Here is a 20,896-nt window from a genome sequence, read left to right on the forward strand (position 1 = left end):
GATGAGAATAATTTATATGCAAACTTACTATAAATGTGAAAGAGTTCAGTAAAAGATATACTTTCTCATGTCTTCTGGGAACGGTTCTCCTAATTAGCGTGCCTTGCGAACCTCGGCGGGATCATTGTCCTTTAATGACTGTACATAACGACCGTTGTGACGCCTTTAAACCATTGTACGGGATAATTACACATACTCTCATGTACTAATGTGGTTGTTGTTAATTTCTCACAATACATATCCCAAGATTGATAACATCTTGTAACGCTTCCGGATGTGACATCACTCGTGACGTAATAGTTCATCCGTGACGCCTTGTTAATTTCTAAATATGAAAAATGATAATCAATAAAAATGTTGCTGGAGAGTTGTTTATAAATATCAAAAGTGTGTCTGTCATAGTTATTGGTTTAACGAGCGATAAAGTTAAATTATTTAGTGACATTATTTAAATTCCGGATCTTTAGGACTTGCTAGAAATGCATCAACATATAGATACATGTAGCACTCTTGCTAAATAGAACAGTATCTTCGTATCCTTTGAGGAGTACGTTTTTTTTTTATTATTGTCAAATATATCACACACAATTAATTATATTGATTATTAATTTGCATGGCGCTACATTCAATACATTCGTGCTTTTAAGAGCGGATTAGAGTTATTACCAGAATATAAACCAATACACTGTATCATACCTATATATAATTGATAAGCTTGACATCCACTGAACTGTTCAATTAACACGTGGCAGACGTAGGAAAGCGACCAAGCAAGATACGCTCTGAATCATGATTTTAAACACAGTAGATCGCATGGGCAAAATCTATAATGAATGTAGTATGTCTTGAAAAACTATAGGAAGTGTGAATTTAAGTTTATAACAAAGTGAGTTTTATTTAGTAGTATAACTTACAACATACAAAGGTCTGTAATGTATGTACATGAACGTATCGGAAACATACTGTTGAATTTCTGTATACATTAAATGGCTGCGAGGCCTTGTTAGTAACAGAATTAGAAAGAAAGTTCTTCCATTATATCAGATTTAAAAAAAATCATAATTTTTATATCTCGACAAAGCCGGACTATCTTTGGCCAGTTTCTCAGTTTCCGTACAGGTTTTTGTTTACGTTATGCATTGTGACGTCACATAATTGTAAGCAAACGACCTAACAAAGCTTCGACTGTCCAGTTTTAAGTACTGTTGACCATTACTGACCAATGTTGTCGATTGCTGTTGCTGAGTGAGTCTAATGGGACTGATAGTGTTTGTAATGTTAATATAGTTGTGTAAATAAATACATGTACACAGCGCTATACAACAGCACAACTACAAATTGTGCCCCGTCCGTAAGTGATGAAGCGGTTGATTCGTCCCATCACTCCCTGGACCATAGATTCTGTATCGATGGTAGGAAGGATTAATGACACGTGATTTACAATTAAGTGGACTCCTCGTTACTGTTAACGATAATTAACGATAATTACTTTAGAACATTCGGGATAATATTCCGAATATAATGTTACGAACTGTTATGATCCGATGTGTACTGAAGTGCTCAGACAGTTGTAGCGGCGCTAGTAATAAGTAATAATGATATGTAAACAAGACTGTCCATCCTTTCAACGGACATACTAGCAAAGTGTTGTTACAATGCGATTAAGACATAAACGAACAGCGTTATTCTCCTAAAAACGGGAGGTAAACGATACTTGTGTAACGGACCATACGACAAACACTCTAGTGGGATCCTTTGTCAAAATCATATCTCGTTATATATCGGATCACATGAAATTAGTATGAAGTAGAAAAATGACGCATTAGCAACATTTGTGAGTGGGCCTGATATCTGATACCAGTGATCCGAGAAGTGAGAAGGCCGAAATATGAATGACATGCACCGGAAGACAAAAAAACGCGGTAAGGAATATTCATTTTGCTTTTCGCATTTTCAGTCTAAACGTGTCGTGTTCTGAAAATATCGCGTCTTGAATTTCTTTTGAGCTATCATTAAAAGCGCAGGTGAACTGAGCGGATAGAAAACACGAAGAGGGATACTTACATTTATATGAGGGTTTTCAATCCATCCATTTAATTTGGAATGTTTGTTTTCAATAAAAACAATCATTTCAAACGCTAGTTCACCAGAGTTAGGCAAAAATACAAATGTTATACATGCGTTTATGCATGTACCTGTATTTGCTTTGCGTCATTTAGTTAACGTTACGTCATGATAATCAGTCGACGTCACATGTGTCAATTATGACGTCACATTTAGTTGTAAGTCAAGGGTGCAATGAGTGCGTTTACAAGCAAGACCATGTGGATGAAACGGTGGTATTTCAGTAGAAAAGGTAGGCATTTCAAAGTAAGGGTTATCCAGCAATGCTGTCACTATTGGTTCGTTTACACATAGACATTTTCAGTTGTCAGTCAGTTGAAAACCTAAGTTCCTTTATGATAATTCCTTACTATTATTTGATGTAAAGTATCTTCTGAACATAAGAGTAGCATGATCTTAACAGAATTTGTTTTAGAAGGTGTTTTTTTTAATATCAAATAAGGAATATTCGAGAAGGTCAGCTTCGAGCACGTGCGAATATTCCATACTCACTTCCTAGAAAATGGCGGCCTAGAAACAAATATTGTTTTATTAGTTAAACTTACTTACGATGTATGCGTGGCGAAAAGGGTTTAGTTTATTGGAGAAACTTTTATATATTTTAGCCATTTCATGTTTGTTAGAAAGAAAAAACCCGCTATCATTCAAAAGAGGAATTCTATATCTCGCGTTAACATTTTCGATTAACGTTCACAGTTTGGCAATGTTCCACTGTATGTTTTAAATAAATTACTTCGCTGCAGGAAAATGTATTCAATATTCCGTTGATTGACCACCACTTTATTAGAAAAATACGTATCCCCCACCCCCCTTTCACAATCGCACTCACCCTCCCAAATAAAGGACAGAAGCCTAAATGTTCCTGAATTTCCACGTGTCTATTTCTGCACGTTTCGGTACCAGTTTCCTTAGTCACATCGTTGTTTAAGTAACAGTCCATGAGGTCTGCAAATGAACAAGTTCAAACACAAACTTTTGTTTTTTGTTGTTCGAAGTTTTATGCTTGGTAACGCATTGTGTACTGATTCCTAATACTACACGTACTTCGTTTAATGATGACATCATTGGCTTGACAGTTGTGAAAAAAAAGAAAACGAGGAAATTAGCGAATAGGTATGATGGACGGAATACGTAATGGCCCTAATATTTCCAGAGAAATCCTTATAATTTTGGTGCTCTCCTGTGTTCCCTGCGGTAGAAAGCGCAGACTAAACCCCACAATGATTTGCGATGTAGAGGGAAATGAAATTGTCCTATACTTGATGACAAGACCGATGGACGGGAGCGAAATGTTAATAGGCAAAAAAATACTATCAATGGCATTTTTAAAATTCAGTCATATCTTACTAAAAGAAAAAGAGGGAAAACAATCCTTTAAGGTATTCTGAGCAAATACATTTACTATAAATGTACCTTAAGAGGCGAGGGGCTGCGATATTTCGTTGGCACTGGTTTATGAAACATTAGTTTGTGCGGTCAGTAAGCCGCTGTCGTAGACGGCCTAATTAGACGAAATGGAGTTATTCCTTTGCTTCGATGTTGTTAGGTATTATGTACTTCTATATTAATTGACGATCATCTCTCATTGTTACAACTAACAAATTGATCTAAATGACTTTGGATTCTATCTGGTTTATTACCTTTTTGTAATTGTCTCTGTTGTGAAGAACATTTTTATTTCCACTTAGACGTATCGTTTATATTATTAATACCTTAATGAAGATTAATACATTCAGCTATTGTTTAGAAACTGAATGTGGGAATACGTACCATTAAAGTTCAATGCACAGCAAAATGTGCTGACAAAACATGATTGAATATGTTTAGCTAATTGGAGAGTGTTTCTATGCGTTGCGCGGTTTCTGTTAACGATAGGATATTAATTAAGAGATCGTAAAACGGGAATGTTTAATTAACAAAAAACGCATTTTTGTTAAAGTAAGTTTTATTGCATGACGTAAACCGCATGTGTGAACAAGCTGAATATTTTATTTATTTATAAGGTTATTCCTAGTCTTCGCAAAACATAACCACCCTGACAGATCCTAAAGCTCGTCCGCATACAATTGCTTACAATACTGAAAAATCCAAAACTTTATGTTTGTTCAACGAATGACAATACCTGGCAGGTTCTTATGTTTGGGTGTGTATACAATACATTACAATGCATGGCACACCAAAAGGTTCGTGTGTGTACAAAACATTACATGTTCGATATAGGGCACATCCAAAGGTCTGTGTGTATAGAATACATTACAATACATGGCACACCAAAAGGTTCGTGTGTATACAATACATGTATTACAGTATAGAGCAGATCCAAAGTATCGTATACTAATACAATAAATTACAATATAGAGCAGATCCAAAGTTTCGTGTGTATACAATACATTACAATATAGAGCAGATCCAAAGGTCTGTGTGTATACAATACATTACAGTATAGAACAGATCCAAAGTTTCGTTTAATCATACAATACATAACAATATAGAGCAGATCCAAAGTATCATATACTAATACAATACATTACAATATAGAGCAGATTCAAAGTTTCGTATACTCATACATTACATTACAGTATAGAGCAGATCCAAAGTATCGTATACTAATACATTACATTACAATATAGAGCAGATCCAAAGGTCTGTGTGTATACAATACATTACAGTATAGAACAGATCGAAAGTTTCGTTTAATCATACAATACATTACAATATAGAGCAGATCCAAAGTATCGTTTAATCATACAATACATTACAATATAGAGCAGATCCAAAGTTTCGTGTGTATACAATACATTACAATATAGAGCAGATCCAAAGTTTTGTATGTATACAATACATTACAGTATAGAGCAGATCCAAAGTTTCGTATACTCATACAATACATGACAATATAGAGCAGATCCAAAGTTTCGTATGCTCATACAATACATTACAGTACAGAGCAACCGATTAACAGGCGTACACAATACAATATAGGACAGGTCCAATCGGTATACAATGTATACACTGCATTAGAATAAAGGGAAGATCCCGCGGCGCGTGCGTTAACAATAACATTTCAATGTTCAATGTAGATCAGATCCAAAGGTTCATGTACATACCATACATTACAATATAGGACAAATCCCTAGGCTCGTGCGTTTACATTGTATTACAATTTTTGCGATTAATCAATTTGAAATAAAAAAATAAAATTTGTGTATCTTTTGTGAAACTGTGCCAAAAAGGAAAAGACAAAAGTTACAAGCGTTTGATCGAACGTCGGGGAGTATGACCTAAAAGCTTGGCTATCTAAACTTTAATCTGAGAAGACCATCTGAGACTCATTTAAGCAAACATTTCGTTGATTGTTATAGCTGTTTGAAAGTATTTTGAATCATTTCCGACCTCCCTGTGAGATTAATGTTGTCTAGCTGGAAAACATACAATTTGTTTGTATTACGATAAGCTGTCTTTTTTCTTCTTTAAATGTTGTAAGTAAATATGAATGCGGTGGGTGGTACATACAATATGATATTCCCATCAAAAGATAGATAATTTGACTAGGCAATTTCACGGCAAACAGGACCTGTATTGTTCCGCTACTGTTATCAGATATGTAGGTAAGTTTCTTAAGTCTTGATAAAATTTGTGAAGCGAAACTTTCTGAAACAGATTGAAGGAAAGAAAATTAACCTGTTATCAGATCTAAATGAGCGGAACAATAAATAATCGTTTTGTAAAAGGTTTGATTTTTATTGTTTAACATGTGCGTTTTGCTCAACGATGCTACACATGCGTTCTTGAAGCTTACCGTTGTATATATCTATCTGGTACTTTAGTACTAATCAATATGGCGACCGCGTCGAAAACAGAAATTAAAACAAAAATGATCTAAATGATTTCTTAGGATGTAAAGAAATTAATAATGATCGAATAGGCGCTATTGTAATCAATGGGAGTTATATTTGTGTTGATAATATTCATCATAAATGTGCAGAAATTTCTTGGATTTGATATTATACTGTATACAGATATACAGATGCTAAACCCGAATATAACCAAACGGGAAAACAAACCGGACGTTTTAGTGTTAAACACTTACCGATCTATTGTTGTCTTTTATGTTCCGGTAAAACAGCGTTTATATTCATTTTACGTTTTTCCTTGTTATTTATAAACACGACGTGTTTTGTTGTTATCTATAAACACAAAAGCTCGTAAACACGGACATGGTACATTGTTATATCTGTAGATTTGCTGCGAACATTTTATATCTATTCTTGTAAACATTTAAAAATAGCATGTACATGTATAACTGTTTATAGTGGCGTTTGCTAAAGAGCTCAAACAATAAAATGAAAAATAGTTTAGTATTTCATGTAAACAGTTTCACGTAGATAGACACGGAAAACATAGCAAACTTATTATAACAATATTCGGCTAATTTGATGCCGAGATAGACACAATCATAAACATTTCTTTGCACTTGATGTACTGGCTTAAACCTTGCGTTGACTGACGGTAACCGCTATTCCGCTTGCAGCGTTTTAGATTTTCGGTCTGGGTTCGATTCCTGGAATTGACATTCGAATGTCTAGCAGACTGGAGAAACAATTTGACCTCACAACATGTAAACATATTCATTCATGACAGCCAATTACTACGTATACGTCTGGCCAGCTAAATGAGCACGGTTCGGGAAGGTTACCGCCAACCGCTTCAAGTATTTTGACGTAATTCTACGTTCCGATAGTGGTGACGTCTGGCGGTGACAATGGCTGATTCAGTGTATATTTACACGCTTCTGGCGGTAAGATATAGGAATTCTTGTATAATTACTTGCTTGTTTACTGATTCTAGTTTAATACGTTTCTGTTAAATGGGATCGTGTCGAGCATTTGTGTCTGATACGTCACTTCCGGAGAATATCGAACGGGGTTAGTTACACTGTATTAAATAACGATCAGCAAATGAAGCGAATCCTCTTTTTGGGCATTGCAAACATAATCAGGCACTGCAAGTACTGTAGCAACGCACATGTTTAAAAAATTTAACTGTATTTTTTTTTACAACAATTGCGAAACAAATTCTATCTCCGGTGGTAGCGCGCACCGGGTCTGAATGTGGGAGGAAACGGAAGTACCCGGAGAAAACCCACGTAGTCGGGTAGGTGACCTTATACCTTTGAACATCCGACCTAGGAATCGAACCCCTGCCATTTGGTGGAAGGCAATTGCGGTATCCACTGCGCCATCAAACAACACATGTATAGTCCAAAAAACGCTTCGAGCTATTTGCAAATTATTTTCTTTCGTTTCTTCATTGAAATGGTATTCATTGTCGAAGTAACTTCTGCAACGTATTTTTCCCGTATCTACTTATACTCTACGAGTGGTCGTAATCTTGTAAGTCAGATAAAATGCCAGTCTACATGCAATCTCTTATAGTGGTTTCTTCAGAGAGATTTTTTATTACAAACCCAACCTCAAGCAAAATATGCGGCGATCAGAGAAAAAGGAAGCCAAACATGTACTTAAGGTTGTATATTTACAAGCGCGGAAGTTAAATTATACCAATATCCATCAAGCGAACATGTAGCGACCTTGGTTTTGGCGCTAATGGCGACTGGCATGCAAAGCGAATATTTGGCAGGATGCTTGTAGGTAAAGTATACATATACTATCTAGATAGTGGTAGTGACTTTCAGGCCATGCTTGTTTTTACTTAGGTTTTTTGGATGCTTTTTCATTTTTCCATTTGTAACATATGAATGATGCTCGCATTGAAATGGAGTGTGGTACAGGCTGGTATTTGCTCAAGGTCATTAGATTAGATACTTTTTTTCAAGTTTAATGCCCTTGTGGTACCAAGATGTGCAGTGTATATTAAAGTAGCTGTTAAAATGTATATCTTTAGCTGTATAAAACGTGTTACAGCAGCTGTTCACGTGATGTGTAAAGTCAATGTTCTTTTTCTGGTTACAATTCTATTACTATCGTATGTATGTTGGAGTTCTATGACTATTGTATGTATGTTCGGGTTCTACAACCATTGCATGTATATTGGGGTTCTATAACTATCGTATGTATGTTGGGGTTCTATAACTATTATATGTAAATTTGGGTTCTATGACTACTGTATGTATGTTGGGGTTCTATGACTATTGTATGTATGTTGGGGTTCTATAACTATTGTATGTATGTTGGGGTTCTATAACTATTGTATGTATGTTGGGGTTCTATAACTATTGTATGTATGTTGGGGTTCTATAACTATTGTATGTATGTTGGGGTTCTATAACTATTGTATGTATGTTGGGGTTCTATAACTATTGTATGTATGTTGGGGTTCTATAACTATTGTATGTATGTTGGGGTTCTATAACTATTGTATGTATGTTGGGGTTCTATAACTATTGTATGTATGTTGGGGTTCTATAACTATTGTTTGTATGTTGGGGTTCTATAACTATTGTATGTATGTTGGGGTTTTATGACTAATTCATGTATGTTTGGGTCCATAATATTTTATCTTTGTTGTGGTTTTATAACTATTGTATGCATGTTGGGGTTCTATAGCTATTGTTTGCATGTTGGGGTTCTATAACTATTGTATGTATGTTGGGGTTCTATAACTATTGTATTTATGTTGGGGTTTTATGACTATTGTATGTATGTTGGGGTTCTATAACTATTCTATGTATGTTGGGGTTCTATGACTATTGTTTGTATGTTGGGGTTCTATAACTATTGTATGTATGTTGGGGTTTTATGACTATTGTATGTATGTTGGGGTTCTATAACTATTGTATTTATGTTGGGGTTTTATAACTATTGTTAGTATGTTGGAGTTCTATAATAATTGTATGTATGTTGGGGTTCTATGACTATTGTATGTATGTTGGGGTTCTATAACTATTGTTCGTATGTTTGGGTTCTATAACTATTGTATGTATGTTGGGGTTCTATAACTATTGTATGCATGTTGGGGTTCTATAACTATTGTATGCATGTTGGGGTTCTATAACTATTGTATGTATGTTGGGGTTCTATAACTATTGTATTTATGTTGGGGTTTTATAACTATTGTTAGTATGTTGGAGTTCTATAATAATTGTATGTATGTTGGGGTTCTTTAACTAATGTATTTATGTTGGGGTTTTATAACTATTGTTAGTATGTTGGAGTTCTATAATAATTGTATGTATGTTGGGGTTCTTTAACTAATGTATGTATGTTGGGGTTCTATAACTAGTGTATGTATATTTAGGTTCTATCACTATTGTATGCATGTTGGGGTTTTATAACTATTGTATGCATGTTGGGGTTCTATGACTATTGTTTGTATGTTGAAGTTCTATAACTATTGTATGTATGTTGAGGTTTTATAACTATTGTATGTATGTTGGGGTTCTATAACTATTGTATGTATGTTGAGGGTTTATAACTATTGTATGCATTTTGGTGTTCTATAACTATTGTTTGTATGTTGAGGTTTTATACCCATTGTATGTATGTTGAGGTTTTATACCCATTGTATGTATGTTGGGGATCTATAACTATTGTTTGTATGTTGAAGTTCTATAACTATTGGATGTATATTTGGGTTCTTCAAGGATTGTATGTATGTTGTGGTTCTATAACTGTTGTATGCCTGTTGGGGTTCTATAACTATTGTATGCATTTTGGGGTTCTATAACTATTGTATGTATGTTGAGGTTTTATAACTATTGTATGTATGTTGGGGTTCTATAACTATTGTATGCATGTTGGGGTTCTATAACTATTGTATGCATTTTGGGGTTTTATAACTATTGAATGTATATTTGGGTTCTATAACTATTGTATGTATGTTGTGGTTCTATAACTATTGTATGTATGTTGGGGTTCTATAACTATTGTTTGTATGTTTGGGTTCTTCAAGTATTGTATGTATGTTGGGGTTCTATAACTATTGTATGTATGTTGTTGTTCTATAACTATTGTATGTATATTTAGGTTATATCACTATTGTATGTATGTCGGGGTTCTATAACTATTGTATGCATTTTGGGGTTTTATATCTATTGAATGTATATTTGGGTTCTATAACTATTGTATGTATGTTGTTGTTCTATAACTATTGTATGTATGTTGGGGTTTTATAACTATTGTATGTATGTTGGGGTTTTATAACTATTGTATGTATGTTGGGGTTCTATAACTATCGTATGTATGTTGGGGTTTTATAACTATTGAATGACTGTGTTCAGTAACTATTTTATGTATGTTGGGGTTTTATTACGTTTGTTAGTTTGTTCCGTTTTATTTGTACAATCGTTTATTTGTGGATATGACGGTTATATTACTAAATGGTATGTGTGTCGATATAACAGTGTATCACTATGGTAGTTTATGTTTTTGTTGATGTGACGGTTCTGTTGCTATGGTAATGGTGTATCTATAATGATATCCCCTAATTGCAGTTTTATCAACACAGCTTAAACTTAAGAAGTGAAGAATTTAACCTTGACTTAAATCTGTTATTGTTTAAGTCGGCGGAATTTCTGTTACATAACAAAGGGTAATTAACTTACACAGAGCTGCTGCTGTTTTATGACAAGTTAATGCCGTGTATCATCTGAGATTATAATACATCTGATGTCTGTGAAGAAGTTAACACTAAAAAGTTGCAGGTGCGTGGAACTGTGAGGAAAACACAGGCGTGTGACTACCTGCCGATAACTCGAGTAAAATGTTCTATCCGGAACACCTCGGGCTTTTCTTCTGTTCTGAAAATCTGGATTGTGTACAGAAAGATAGCGTAAACCCGGACTTTGTAAAATAAAATTTCGTACATGTGTACCTTGTGCATACGAATCTCGCGAATCTTAGCTATGTACTATATAGTATTGCTTTTATACAGTTAAACCACGTTCATATGGACCGTGTGCTAGAAAATCGTTTTTGATACAGACTGACAACAGTAGGATATTGGTAATCAGAGAGAAATTTAGAACATTTCTTGTTTCATTTATCCGGAATTTTGTTTTATTTGTTCCAAAAACCAAGTTGTTCTGGTGTGTATAATACAATTGCATTTGCAGTCCCCTTATTTCCTGACGACAGTTTTTGAAATTAAAAGGACCCTCGTTTGAAATCATCTGATATAGTATGGGTACATATATTCATGTACCTGGCCCCTGTGTCTAGCACATTTGGAATTCGATGCATGCGACCGTTTATCATATTCACAAATAAACAATGCATACAACTGTATATACATAATGTATAAGACCGGCCAATAATAATAATACACGGAAAATGTATATAAATAAATATGGATTCCGACTATTTTCGGAATTTTAAAACATGATCGACAAATGCTTTTCCATTGCATTAAACACATACATACCAACCAAAGGTTTTCGAATAAAAGATAACGAAACTACAATACAGAACACAATACAAGAAAACTATGGATATGTACTCACGGAGCACATTGACATTATGAGATTATATTTCCTATACCTTATTGTGATCGGAGGTCCAAGGTTCAAATCTTTTTTTGACATCGTTATCGTTACATTTTTTTTCTNCCCCCACCCCACCCCATTAAAATTCCGCAAGGGACGGGTTTCTTGTTAGAAATGATTTATTCAAGCCTTCATCATGATCATCATGAAGGTAGAAAGTTTCCTGTTCATAGTTACACGTTTTACAGTGGTACAGGGATCTTTAATGCAGCTATTCATCATAGATTCACTTATCTTTACAATTTTCTTTCACTGGTAAAATTTATGGATGTTTTAGAAATTCTTAGATACTGGAAAAATAAACGTTACACTTTATATCTTTTAGATTGTAAATTATTGCGGAAAATCAGCGGGAATGTAAGATAAGCAATACTTGCTCTTAAATACAGCTGCTGCTGTTTGAAGAGTCCAGACATCAAGCTTACTGCACGTGCATTCAATGAGCTGGGAGTGCAACTAGGCTATATTACATGATAACTGTAAAACCAATTTTAAATATACCGTTATTTATAAAATAATGTGTTCAGTTAAATACCTTGAAAATCGTTACTTTAAACGATTTCTAATGCTGTGTGCTTGTAATTAGTTTTAATGTTATTATTTACCGATTTGAATTTGAAGCTGTCATCAGGTTTAATTATTGTATTTCATTACATTTTCGCCTAATGAAATGATTCCCTGTAGTTGTCATACAAATGTACAAGTATAACTAAATGTTAATGCTACATGTACAATTTATTACCTCAGCTTCACTTCCGGGATTTGTCAGTGGCTACAATTTTTAAATGTGTTCGACCTGACAGGGGGTGTCGATGAGCTTTGTGTAACACGAGAGCTGTCTAACTAGACATGACGAGATCTGTTATTGTGCGTCAAAGATTATATAATACGCCGTTATTTTGTTTCTCTCTCAATAGTTTAAGACAATAATTGATCCATTTGTTTGATAACATATATTTCCTTTTCAAGGCCAAACCCAATCACGTACAAGTTTTATTTTTTATTTTTTGCCTTGAAGGCAATTTTCATTTAGACGGGGAATCTCCTTGAGTGCTGTTTGTTGGTTATTGTCCACGCGGTGTTAAAGCGACATTATCTTGAAAACTAGAAATGCCTTTTCTCTGAATTTTGACATGCCGATGATTGCGACATAGATAGGAAATACAAAACAAATTGAAACAAGAAATTTCTTTTAAAAAGATGGTCTGTGCTGTATCATTTTGACACACGTATCCTATCATTACACGCAGTGCCCTGTAAACTTATTGGGAATGCAAAGTAATGTTTAAACTGTCAAAAGGTATCAAAATAATAAAGAAAAAACAGGAATGTTTTAATTGCATTTTTTTTTGTCATTGATTAAAAAAATAGCCAATGACAGACGAAAGCCGCTTTCCTGTGAAAGATGAAGTCTATATGTGACCTTAAAGATCCTAGCCCGTGCACTGTGGTTTTTCGTACTTACAGTTTTCTCCCCTTAACTTTTTTGGCTATAACTGTTTGGCCAGGACAATGTCGTTGACTACGTAGCTCAATCAGTATCCTTTTCTTTTAGGAAATGATTTATAAAAGCTGTTGTCATACCAGAAAAACCCCATATCCATTGTGCAGTTACAGTTTTTGGCAGTGGTCCTCAAATTAGAAATTATAGCACTCCATGACAATTTCCGTGATACATTGCATCTGTTAATGCAGTACAATGTATTAGCGTACATGTATGCTTTATTGACGTCGCATACTCGTTACGTCAGACAGCACATGTCTACGTTGATGAAATGTTTAAACAATTTTCCCTGCGATTACGCGACTTTAAATGTTTGCATACTGAAACATTTTATTTTCTATTTTTTCCGTAATCATCTTTCGTCCTTGAGGAGTTTTAAGATGTACGCTGTATATTTTAACATTGTTGGCATTATTTGTGTTGCTTTAAATACAAACCGATGTCAGTTGTACGTAATAATACTTTGAGAACACTATTAAGCGGTAACAGTAACCTAAATAAGAATATATTAAGTGTTTCACTTTAAAACAGCCGTAAGTCTCAAGTCGTAATGGTAAACTTTATTATCATTTACTACGCTAAAATCCTACAATTGGCTTTCTGTAAATGATGGTCGTGTAGGTGTGAACCAGTGTACAGTACACAGTATCTCCTGTAGGAGGGGTGGGTATGTTGGAGCTCTTGTAGGCGTGGTCTGTACACAGTATCTCCAGTAGGAGGGGTGGGTATGTTGGAGCTCTTATAGGCGTTGTCTGTACACAGTATCTCCTGTAGGAGGGGTTGGTATGTTGGAGCTCTTGTAGGCGTGGTCTGTACACAGTATCTCCAGTAGGAGGGGTGGGTATGTTGGAGCTCTTATAGGCGTGGTCAGTACACAGTATTTCCTGTAGGAGGGGTTGGTATGTTGGAGCGCTTATAGGCGTGGTCTGTACACAGTATCTCCAGTAGGGGGGGGGGGTATGTTGGAGCTCTTATAGGCGTTGTCTGGACACAGTATCTCCTGTAGGAGGGGTTGGTATGTTGGAGCTCTTATAGGAGTGGTCTGTACACAGTATCTCCAGTAGGAGGGGTGGGTATGTTGGAGCTCTTATAGGCGTGGTCAGTACACAGTATTTCCTGTAGGAGGGGTTGGTATGTTGGAGCTCTTATAGGCGTGGTCTGTACACAGTATCTCCAGTAGGAGGGGTGGGTATGTAAGAGCTCTTGTAGGCGTGGTCTGTAAACTGGGTCTCATGTAGGCGTGGTCTTTACACTGGATCTCATGTAGGCGTTTTCTGGACAGCGGGTCTAAAGTAGGCGTGGTCAGTACACTAGGTCTCATGTAGGCGTGGTCTGTACACTTGGTCTCATGTAGGCGTGGTCTGTACACTGGGTCTCATGAAGACATGGTCTGTACACCGGGTCCCATGTAGGCGTGGTCTGTACACTTAATCTCGTATTGGCGTGGTCTGTACACTGGATTCCATGTATGTGTGGTCTGTACACTGGGTCTCATCTATGCGTGGTCTGTACACTTGGTTTCGTATTGGCGTGGTCTGTACACTGAGTCCCATGTAGGCGTGGTCTGTACACTTGGTCTCGTATTGTCGTGGTCTGTACACTGGGTCTTGTATTGGCGTGGTCTGTACACTGGGTCTCATGAAGCCGTGGTCTGTACACTTAATCTCGTATTGGCGTGGTCTGAACACTGGGTTTCATATATGCGTGATCTGTACACTGGGTCCCATGTAGGCGTGGTCTGTACACTGGGTCCCATGTAGGCGTGGTCTGTACACTGGGTTTCGTGTATACGTGGTATGTACACTGGGTCTCACGCATGCTTGATTTGTACACTGGGTCCCATGTAGGCGTGGTCTGTACACTTGTTCTCGTATTGGCGTGGTCTGTACACTTGTTCTCGTATTGGCGAGGTCTGTACACTGGGTCTCGTAATGTCGTGGTCTGTACACTTGGTTTCATGTAGGCGTGGTCTGAACACTGGGTCTTTATGTCTGTATACATGATATCGTGTACGCGTTGTCTGTATACATTATTTTGTGTGGGTTTGATACCTGAGTGAACCGTCTCTATGTCTGTATACATGATATCGTGTAGGCGTTGTCTGTATACAGGATTTTGTGTAGACGTGATACCTGAGTGAACCGTCTCTATGGTTGTATACATTGTCTCGTGTAGGCGTTATACCAGAGTGAACCGTCTCTATGTCTGTATACATGATCTCGTGTAGGCGTGATACCTGAGTGAACCGTCTCTATGTCTGTATATATGATATCGTGTAGACGTGATACCTGAGTGAACCGTCTCTATGTCTGTATACATTGTCTCGTGTAGGCGTGATACCAGAGTGAACCGTCTCTATGTCTGTATATATGATCTCGTATACCGTCTTCAGCTTGGAAAAACGTCTCTATGTCTGTATATATGATATCGTGTACTCGTTGTCTGTATACATTATTTTGTGTAGGCGTGATACCTGAGTGATCCGTCTCTATGTCTGTATATATGATATCGTGTACTCGTTGTCTGTATACATTATTTTGTTTGGGTTTGATACCTGAGTGAACCGTCTCTATGTCTGTATATATGATATCGTGTACACGTGATACCTGAGTGAACCCTCTCTACGTTTGTATACATGATATCGTGTACGCGTTGTCTGTTTACATTATTTTGTGTGGGTTTGATACCTGAGTGAACCGTCTCTATGTCTGTATACATGATATCGTGTAGGCGTTGTCTGTATACAGGATTTTGTGTAGACGTGATACCTGAGTGAACCGTCTCTATGTCTGTATACATTGTCTCGTGTAGGCGTGATACCTGAGTGAACCGTCTCTATGTCTGTATATATGATATCGTGTACGCGTTGTCTGTATACATTATTTTGTGTGGGTTTGATACCTGAGTGACCCGTCTCTATGTCTGTATACATGATATCGTGTAGGCGTTGTCTGTATACATTATTTTGTGTAGGCATGATACCTGAGTGAACCGTCTCAATGTCTGTATACATGATATCGTGTAGGCTTTGTCTGTATACATGATCTCGTGTAGGCGTGATACCTGAGTGAACCGTCTCTATGTCTGTATATATGATATCGTGTAGGCGTTGACTGTATACATTATTTTGTCTAGGCATGATACCTGAGTGACCCGTCTCAATGTCTGTATACATGATCTCGTGTGGGCGTGATACCTGAGTGAACCGTCTCTATGTCTGTATACATGATATCGTGTAGGCTTTGTCTGTATACATTATTTTGTGTAGGCGTGATCCCTGAGTGACCCGTCTCTATGTCTGTATACATGATCTCGTGTAGGCGTTGTCTGTATACAGGACTTTATGAAGGCGTGATACCTGAGTGAACCGTCTCAATGTTTGTATACATGATATCGTGAAGGCGTTGTCTGTATACAGGATTTTGTGTGGGTTTGATACCTGAGTGAACCGTCTCTATGTCTGTATACATGATCTCGTGTAGGCGTTGGAACCAAATGAACCGTCTTTCGTATATATCTGTACATTTGCGCTGTACACAAATCAATCAAAACTGACTACCAGGTTTGAAACAAATGGGAAAATACATCTTTCACAAAAGTCATTATCTCATAGGTAATGCATTGCATGACAATCTGAGCGCAGCCATAGGAACAATAAAACATGCCAATTCTGTTTTGTGCTGTATCAAAAGAACACGATTTATTTTCACTTTTAAATGGCTTGCAGTTATTCATTTTTCATAAGCCAATGTGTCGTCATCAATCTTATTTCTGAGAAATCCATTTATACAACACGGCAAAATGCCACGAATGTGTCACCGAGTCTGAGTTGAAGGCCGTCAGTGTACAGCAAAGGTATGTGATCTCTCTCAATTCCTGTGAGAATATACCTTATATGTGCACGTACCATTCCTCTGTTATTTACCAACTTCTTGTCAATATCCTGGTATACTGCACCTCAATCGGGGTTCTCCCGCAAAACGTCAGGTTTACTCTCCCCCGTCTCATTGGATAAGCCTGCTGGCTGTGAACAGACTTGGTTACCCCTCGAGTGGGTAACACCCTGGACGCGATTCCATTGGTCTATGTTTAAATTATGACGTCATGCAACACTGCTTGCGTCGTCATCTTCCTTTGTGACGTCATGATTTGGAGCAATTATTTTCCCGATTTGAATTGAAAATAAGTTATTTTCACAAGAAACATTTGGTCATATGAAAGCTATGGGAGATACTTTTCCTCAAAGTCTCCTTAGTTGAATTAAAAAAATTGTAAAAGACTCTCGGTTAACCTCATGTTTTAATACAATTTCAAAATTAACTAGCTCGAGTTAAACAAAAAACATGAAAGCCAACCAACACTTATTGGGGCACCTATATATATTTAATGTGAAAAAAAAAATATTTGTTAAACTGTTTCACTGCTTTTTCTCATATATTTGCAACCAGAGGTACTAGAGGCAACTTGAAAATACCCGAAACAAAAGTATTCCAGTCGGAATCTCTTCCCTCACATAAACTACCTGTATTGCATTTCTCCATTATTTATCCTCACTAAAAATATCTCTACGCACAGTATGCGGTCTCAATCTATATGTGTTTCTGTTCATTCTTTAAAATCTCGGTCAGGGAAAATTTGTTCTGTTGGATTTGATTGAAGAGATATCTTGTACCACGATCTTTTGTAACTATAAACCAAACATCTACATTTTGTTTAATCTGATAAAACTTTCTTTCCCACCTTGTATCAGGCTTATCGACCCATCAAAGAACGCACAACTCGACCTATCTGTAAACACACAAATCCCAAAACAGGGACTCTAGCCGCTTAAATGGTCTTTTATCTTAAAGTCTTTCTTTATTAAAACAATTCTTAATATACTTTTTGAGACCTGGCTAATGTTAAGAGACGCTTAATCAACTCCGCAATGGGCCAAGGCGAAGTGTTCTTCGTAAACGGTTATAAAATAGCAACATCCAGTCCACCCAGCATACGCAAGAATTTATTGGACAAAACTCCCGTAAATAAACAATGACATTAAGTGTTGAGTAACATTCCGAACATCTGTGTTTTAACATTTGAGTACAGTTGAAGTGTTTATTTTTCAACACACTAAGTGTCGGACTATTTATATATTCGCCGGCCACTATCCTGACATAGATAAGTGAATGTTTATATACATAAACAATTAAAGTTATTTCTGAAGATCACTAGCAATCCCCGAACCAGTGAGAGTAAGAACGGTAACTACTCAGGGGGAAAGTGTCGGTAGCTACAACTGTACACGTAAAAACTTTCTCTAACATAGCATCACTTTTGAACGATCAATCATTGTAATTAATGAAGATTTAAAAGATATAATCTTTTTTAACTTTATTAAATGTCGTCTCGAATCGAAATATTTGAAATTAAATATCAACGAGATGGCCTTTCCCCGTTTCGTCATCATCATTGATCTTTGCGACCTTTCGTAGTGGACGATGACATTTGTACCGTATTTAATAACTACTCCGTGGATTACACATTATATATATATAACATCCCAGTTTATTGTATATTGTTTACATACTCAATGACTTTTATAAAGTATAAAACATTGCTGAACAGTATACAAGACGAATTGATATGAAAGATGTTGCAATTGTTGTTTTCTATGAATTTACAAGTAAGTGAATATTCTCACTGGAATTAAAACACACACAACCAAATAGAACAGCTTGACTTCATCTTCAAATTTAGCTCAACCTGACATCGTAGTACTCCGCCCCAACAAGTCGTCCATTTGATTGGCACTTACAATTACATTGACGTAGATACACGACAATTGCAGGAAGTGCGTTATGACCGATCTAAGTGGAATTATTTGATTTCTAGTTGGTAACACGTATGTAATGTTGAGTTGATGGAACAGCGCATACTTGTGTATTTACATGTATGTTGAATTGATTGAACAGTTGTTACGGAACCTTGAAAGTCAAAGCGTAGAGATATAGAAATGAAGTGAGACGGATCACAAATTAATCATGGAATATTTAAGCATTGAACTGCTTTCAGTTGGCAATTATAGGCAGTATGAATTCCAACTGGACAAAAGCAAATCAAACATGAAGCACTAGCGCGCTTCATTGAATTTGCCTTTGTCAAGTTGGCATTCATATTGCCTATGGTTGCCAAATGAAAGCAGTTCAATGCTTAAATATCCCATGATTGTTTTGTGATCAGTCTCACTTCATTTCTATATCTCTACGCTTTGACTTTCAAGGTTCCGTAACAACGGTAACACACTACACGTATTGTATAAGTAGACACTATTTACATATGTAGACGTTACCAGGGGCGTAGCTAGCCCTTGTTCAGAGTGGATTCATGCATAAGGAGCGGGTCCAGAACAGGGCCTTGATAGGGGAAAAGAGAGTAAATCAAGCAGCGTTTTGGCTTTGTTTTGTTTTTCGGTTGGACCATTTTTTCGGATTCACTCGCTTACCAGCCGCTACGGAATGCACCTAAACATTTTATTTTTTAAATGATTCACTAAAAATTGCTTGAAACCAGTAAAATACATGTACAACATGAACAGATTAATTAAGTTCAAGATAATGTGAGCTGTATGATAGCAGAACTAATCTGAAATCGGAATGAAATTATAATCATTTTATGCAAATTATCACCAAAGCTAGGATACCATCTATATGATAGTATTACATAGGTCATACAGTTATCGACAAACGTGCACCCGTAAAGCACGTGACAAGTGACATCGTTCGATAACCCGGTTAAGTTTCGGGCGTGGTAAATTTAACCAGATGCAAAATGTGCGTTATTTTCGTTAATTCATTCACCCCTGAAGACACATTTAAACCCTTCCAATTCAAAGGTTAGACCAACTCATTGTGATATTTTAGGGGTGAATGAGTTAATACGTTATTGTCAGATTTAGAAATATCATTTCTTCTACAGTATTAATGCAAAAACGAAACAAAAGAAAACGAAGCACGAGTTGACACTCGAACGATCGCCAAACGTTACACGATGTGTGGTATGCTCACGATGTACTTGTTCCTATTTCCTCATGTGTTAGATTAAAGATCATGTGCATTTAACCTTTAAGAAATGTTTTTATATATGTATGATATTGAAGATGTTTAGGCTTGTATAGATTCTATATTTCCTGTCGTGACACATTAGTTACAGACACTTGCCAGGTAGTCGATCTTTAGGGTATGAGAAACATACCGGAATTCTAGTTTACAGCTACAAGGGAAACAATTTCCACCCATGTTTAATTTGCTACTGCCTTTAACTAAACGTCATATAATTCCCGCGCGACTCATTAGCACGTCTTAGGCGGCGATTATGTCCAATTTACACGTGACGTGTTCTATCGAACAGGCCATTTCATTACATCCTGAACGTAAGAAGGAGATTAAAGACGATAACCTTTACACGCGCTCATAAATATTGAAGGACATTGTTTGGCCTGATCGCTGTCTACATCACGTAGCGGATAACGTGTTTGTCATATAGATCGTGTCAAAATGGAAGGATATTACAAATCTGATTTCATGTCTGACGTCACACCGGATGTCATGAAGGTACAGTTGGCTTAAGAACTCTATTCCTTACCGAGAGCAACATCTTTACTCTAAGCCCGACTAGCGCGCAGCTTTTACTTCCTACAAGAAACCAACATTAAATCACTCTACAAGGGCCCAACGTATACTCCTCTCTCAACAAGGGCCCCAAGTATACTCTTCTCTCTACAAAGC

General features: G+C 36.5%; 1 protein-coding gene across 4 annotated transcripts in view; it reads left to right on the plus strand.

Moving 5' to 3' along the window:
* The window catches only part of LOC110460482 (5-hydroxytryptamine receptor 4-like), a 131,333-nt gene that overhangs the window by 46,866 nt on the left and 63,571 nt on the right, over positions 1–20,896 (plus strand). The window contains exon 1 of one of the 4 annotated variants that reach the window (XM_021513422.1): positions 1,904–1,922. The exons of 2 other annotated variants lie outside the window; for them this stretch is intronic. The gene's annotated coding sequence lies outside the window, so the exon portion shown is untranslated. Of the gene's footprint in view, positions 1–1,903; positions 1,923–2,336; positions 2,357–20,896 lie in introns of those variants that run through there. One more of the 4 variants, XM_021513421.1, reaches the window with a different exon arrangement.

This window comes from Mizuhopecten yessoensis, unplaced genomic scaffold (genome assembly GCF_002113885.1).
Source record: "Mizuhopecten yessoensis strain PY_sf001 unplaced genomic scaffold, ASM211388v2 scaffold10409, whole genome shotgun sequence".
NCBI lineage: Eukaryota > Metazoa > Mollusca > Bivalvia > Pectinida > Pectinidae > Mizuhopecten > Mizuhopecten yessoensis.